The 6,000-nt window shown below is 37.0% G+C and overlaps 1 long non-coding RNA gene across 1 annotated transcript; it reads right to left on the reverse strand.

The window, feature by feature from the left end:
- Positions 1-3,477: 3,477 nt before the first annotated feature.
- LOC127080475 (uncharacterized) lies at positions 3,478-5,363 on the reverse strand. The gene is made up of 2 exons (XR_007788021.1): positions 4,237-5,363; positions 3,478-3,806 (listed from the first exon to the last, which is right to left on the reverse strand). It is a non-coding gene; the product is annotated as an uncharacterized LOC127080475 (long non-coding RNA).
- Between the last annotated feature and the right edge of the window lie 637 nt (positions 5,364-6,000).

Genomic DNA, 6,000 nt, shown 5'->3' on the forward strand with positions numbered 1-6,000 from the left:
TCTTTGGCCGGTACGGAGAAGAGTTATGGTTTTTTATTTTGAACTGTGTGCAGAGTTCAGTTTAGTACCATTATCAGTGATAACTCTTTCAGGAGACAACAGGTTTCTCGAATAGATATTTGATAGAATCCATCTTAGAAGTCAATAAAGTGGTATGATTCAACATATACTGTCTTAGTCGGCGAGCAGCCCAAGCCAAAGCACAACAAGCTTTCTCGAGCTATGAGTATCTTGTTTCACAGTCGGTACCTTTTGCTAAGGCAGTATATGACATGCTCTTTTCGACCAGACTCGTCATGTTGCCCCAACACACACCTCATTGAATTTTCTAACACGGTCAAATACATGATGAGAGGTCTTTCTTCAACTGGTGGTATCAGAATTGGAGGTTCTTGGGGATATTTCTTGATTTTGTCATTCATCATTCCATACCATCTCTTGATTTTTCTTTTTTAGTAATTTGAAGATGGGTTTGCAAGTAGCAGTCAAGTGTGGAATGAATCGGGCAATGTAATTCGAGTGTCCCAAGAAACCTCTGACTTCTTTCTTGTCTATTTCAGTACCCAGATTTACAATTTCAATTGATTCCTCATGCGGCTGTATGGTCTTTTCTTCTTGCAGCAACAGTCTGGCAAGTTCTCAGGTACTTCACAATCTTCCTCACCTCCATCCTCGGCTTGGTAGATCGGATTTTCAAAGTCATAATGAACAGTAGCAGAACTATTATCAACAGGATCCAGAGTGGATATGGATCGGAAAATTGTTACGTGAGTGTGTGCAAGAAAACATAGCTTGTTTGAAAGATGATATGAAAGATAAAGAGCGCAATATTTGAATGCAAAAAAGCCCATTGATTTATTGAATATGAATATGCTTATGAAATGACAAAACCCTTAACAAATTAGCTATTGTGTCCCGGGCATAGACACAATGCTTTAAGAAGTTCAATTGTAAAAACTAAAAAGTTGCAACACTAAAATAGGCAATAACAATTAATCCTGACTAAAGGAAATCGGGATAGTGTCTTCAGCCTTCCAATTATTGAGTCCGTCACCAATTGTTGGGAAAATCCAGCTATCCCAGTCACAATCGTTATCAGCATCTTCCACAGCATTGACAGTCTTGTCATGATTAGGCAGGGGGGCAGCGATGACCTTAGGAGTCTCAGGCGGATCCAACTCAAATTCTCCGGCGTCGATCATATCCTGAATTTTATTCTTCAACGACCAACAATCGTTTGTGTCGCACCTCAAAAAAAAATGATAATGCGATCCCTCGCGATAGGACGCGGAAAAAATGTTCGAAACAGAGTCGCCACCGAACTTTATTCATTCCAATGAAGGAATAGGAAAATATCGAGAAAACCGTTAAGTAAAAGGAATAATGGTCGTCGCAACCATATTCGGGTTCGGGAGTCGATTACGCAAGGGGAAGGTATTAGCACCCCTTACGTCCGTTGTACTCAACGGGAACCTCTTAGTCTGATTTTGCTATTTGACTGTTAATTGACTGTTACTTGTTTGCTTGCTTCGAGTGATTAGAATTGATGGTAGATATGGATGAAGACCTCGGGAAGGGGGAAATGGGAGGTTTTTTATTAGTGTGCTCGCGAAGATACAGCAATCTCCTGCCTACGTATCCTTATGGTGCAATAAGGAAATCAGAGCAATCGTAGTTCGGGCGACTACGAATATTTGGGTGTGTTTTATTTTGATGAACGACTGTGTTGGTCGGCGTTCTAACGGCTAAACGCTGGCGTTGTCTACTCTCGGGGGAGGCTCTAGCACTGGTTTGTTGTGCGCATTAGAAAGGATTTACAGTGTTCTTTTTGAAAGGGTTTTGGTCACGCGGGGGTGACAGGTTGAATTGATGTGTTTGGGTTTGATTGGTTTCGATCGCTCGGGGGCGAGAAATTAGGTTGATTTGTTGGAGATGTTTTTTGGAGAACGACGAAAGGTTGAGCAATGTGGTGTACACCAATCGTCCAATTCTTTCGAGGAATAATAAGGCGTCCGCCTTCTATTCCTTTTTCATTCGAATTATTTTGAAAGTTGTGTTTGTGGATGTTGAATATGCACGGTAGTGAGGCGTACGCCTCCTACTTGCTTATTCAAGGAATAATGAGGCGTACGCCACCTATTCCCTTATCCAAGTTTATTTAGCGTGTTTTAGTCGGAAGTCGATAATTTGTGCAATATAGCGTACGCCAATTATCCAAATAATCGAGAGATGGTGAGGCGTACGCCTCCTCTCTTTTATCATCCGAGGTTTAAATTGTAAAAGATATGTTTAGATGTTTGTATTTGATTTGTGAAGATAGTTTGTATTTGGATTGGTAGGTTTGGGTTTGTCGATGATTTGAGCTTACTCGATTGTGTTTTAAGTTTGATGACGAAGATTCGAGCAATGTGGCGTACGCCAATTGTTCAAGTAATCGAAAGATAGTGAGGCGTACGCCTCCTATCCTCTTTTCATCTGAAATATAGAACTAAATGTTCGTAGGATTTGTAATTGATTTAGAAAATGAGGTTTGAATGTACATGATTAAGGTTTTAATTTGATGACGAAGATTCGAGCAATGTGGCGTACGCCAATTATTCGAATAATCGAAAGATAGTGAGGCGTACGCCTCCTATCCTCTTTTCATCTGAAATATAGAATAAAAAAGGATTTGGAATTTGTCAAAATGATTTGAAATAGTATTGATTTGAAGTGTTAATCGGGTGACAAGAACTCGCGCAATATGGCGTACGCCAATTATTCGAGTAATTGAGAAATAGTGAAGCGTACGCTTCCTATCTCCTTTTCATCCCAAGTTATGTTTAAGAGAAAATTATTTAGAAAATGATTTGAATTGAAAAGTGGTTTAAATTTGCGTTTATGAATGAAATGAATCTTATTTAGTGTATTATTTCATCTACTCGATTAATCAATAACCAAGTAGGTTTCATTGTAAGAAAGCCCAAGAGTAAGCTATGTGAGGTTGATGGCGATGCGAAGAGCAATCGACTTACAAGGGTGTTTTAAAAATAGGCTCGATATGGAATCGAGAATTGTATGATGTGATTTTTGAAATTGGTTTGAATGGATAATGAATTGAAATTGGAAATGATAATGAAAAGATGGTTTGAAATTGGAATGAAATGAAATGTTTTTTTTTCTTTGTTTGAAATAATGTGAAGGTGTGAGAGTGAAGGAAATTAATCCAATTCTTTTTTAGCAAAATTAACTGATCAAAACCGATTAAATGGATTAATTGAGCTAATTAAAATTTGTTTAATTAAACCAACTGATCAGGTTGATTAAAGCTAATTAATTTATTTGACAAAATGTAATTATTTGATTAGTGAAGATGAGATAAGTAATAATTTAAATTTTCTAAACACTGAGTCAGAACTCCAAATTATCACAATGGATTTGAAACCTAACAGAAACCACTTCATGTTATGCACATATTAACAAGCAGGCCATAGAATCAAAACTAAATCTATATACAATATAAAAATTCAGCAAGCAATCAATAATGTAATTTAACTTATGATAATCAAACCAATCACATAATTGACAATATGACTATACTGTGAACTAATCCATAAATTCACAGTTTAACTACAGCACCAATAATAATCACAAAGTTAGGATAAAAATGGGAATAAGCTTTAAGGTTTATCTGTAGAAACTACTTTTAAACTCAAAACAGCTTAAGAAACAACATGACGGAATGAAAAATTCATTTGCTACCGTTCAAAATCAATTTGAAGATATTAACCATTATCACCAACAGCTCAGTCTCACATATAAATCTCCTATATGAACCGACAAAGAAAAGAATAAATCTACAGGATTGAAATCAAATTCAAATCAACTACTTGATATTAGTACAACCCAAGAAAACAGACTATTAATACTTATCCATTCAAAACAATGAATACACCCAAACTCTGCATACTGATCTTGCTGTACAAAATTAACATACCACCGTAATCCTACCCTCCCCTATGAACGCAAACACATATGTTCAATACCCAAAAAAAAGAATATTATGAGAAATAATTATCCAGTTTTACCAAATAACAATTCAGAACAGCCTACACGATAGATCCATTTACACTCAGAGTTTAAACATTAACAGTTCAGGCTTGTACATACCCCACATAATACAACCATATATGTAATCGAAAAAATGGAAAAAATTGATTGCAAGATAGTGATGGTTTATTACATTGAGGTTCTTACCAAACGTTTGAAATATCACTGGAGCCAAATCGCAGAGTTTGTTTTGGATTTCGCAGAGTTTGTTGAGTTACCCTTTGCTTGAGCTGTCAAGGGTGTCGTAACCGTGTTTGTCGGCGACGGATCCTTGAAGGACAGTTTGAGGTCGGTGGATTCAGGTGATTGAAGGTGGTGACGTGAAGGTTGATGGCGTAGGAGAACGATTCAGTGAGGGTTTGATGGAAGAATGAAGGACTGCGGCGGAATCTACGGGTTGCGATTGGTGGAGACGATGAAGATTTGAGAGTGAATCAGAGGGTTCTCGTGTAGGTTTTTTTTTAGAGTGAGAGAGAGGCGAGGGTTTGTGACGGTAAAGTGATGAAGCTGATTGATGATGAAACGGAAAGGGTTTCGGATGGGTTTCACGGCGGTTGGCGATTGAGCGTGGTGCGGTGGCGGTAGAAAGGGGTTTTGACGGTTGAAGGTGACAGGAGGCGAAACGGAAGTGGAAAGGGTTCACGGTTTTGGAAGAAGAGTAGAGGGTTTCGGTTGGTGAGCGATTTTGTGTGGGTTTTGAGCAGATGAAGAAGCGGCGATGGAGGTGAGGGGTTTCGGGTGATGGTTGATGAATGGGCGGTGAAAGTGGGTTCGCCGGTAGATTCGCGGCGGCTGAGGGTTTTGAAGAGGGCTAGCGATGGAGGTGATGAAGGGAGGAAAATGACGGAGTGGTGGTGATTTATGGAGACGATGAATGGATTTTGAGAGAGGCGTGAGAGGTTTTTTTCTGCTGAGAGCGAGTGAGTGGAGTGAAAGAGGTGGGGGATTTTCAGAGAGAGAACATGAGATTTTTTTTGTAAGGATGATCGCCCCGTGTGGATTTCGTGAGAGAGAGATATAAGGATTTGGAAGGATTTTTTGTCTTTTTCTGCTGAGTGTTTGTGTGAGAATGAGGGATTTGTGTGGAGTTTGTTGGGAGTGGAGAGATAGTGATACTGAGTGGGGAGATAGTGGAGAGTGAAATGAGAGAGTGAGTGAATAGCAGTGAGTGTGGATTTTTCTGTGAGAGAGATGAGAGTGAATAGTGTGAGAGATCCAATACTGAGTGGGAGAGGTTTTTTTGTATATATTTTTCTTTTTGTCGTTTTTTGAAAGTAGTGAGGTAGTGGAGCAGGGTCTGTTAGGAGTGGAGCAGGGGGATTAGAGAGACGTTGGGAGATTTTGTTTTTTATGGATTGGAATCCAATGCAAAATATATTTTTATAATTATTAAATAAATAAAAAAAGAACCAATTAATATTTTAAAAACTCTAACTAATTACTATTTAAAAAATTAACTAATAAAAAAGCTAACTAACTCTTAAAAAAAAAAACTAATTAATATTGAAAAGAAAAATCTAACTAATATTTAAAAACTAACTAATATTTAGAAAAACTAATTAATATTGAAAAAAAATACTCTAACTAATATATTACAAAATCCAACTAAACAAACTAATTAATATTTAGAAAAACTAACTAGTAAGAAACCAATTAATATTTAATTAAATAACTACTATTTAAAAAACTAATTAATTATTTTAATTTAAATATCTAAAAAAGAAAATTACCAATTAAAAAATGAGTACAAATTATTCGGAAAAATTAAATAAATCACAGTCTTTCTTCAAATCTTGACAATTCAACCGATTTTTTTATTCTCAAAATAAATTCCCTCTGATTGATATTTCCGGCATTTATTCATGATGCAGATGTGTGTCATGTTATGTGTATGATGCAAAAATGAAACTG

Source organism: Lathyrus oleraceus, chromosome 1 (genome assembly GCF_024323335.1).
Source record: "Lathyrus oleraceus cultivar Zhongwan6 chromosome 1, CAAS_Psat_ZW6_1.0, whole genome shotgun sequence".
NCBI classification, from domain to species: Eukaryota; Viridiplantae; Streptophyta; class Magnoliopsida; order Fabales; family Fabaceae; genus Lathyrus; species Lathyrus oleraceus.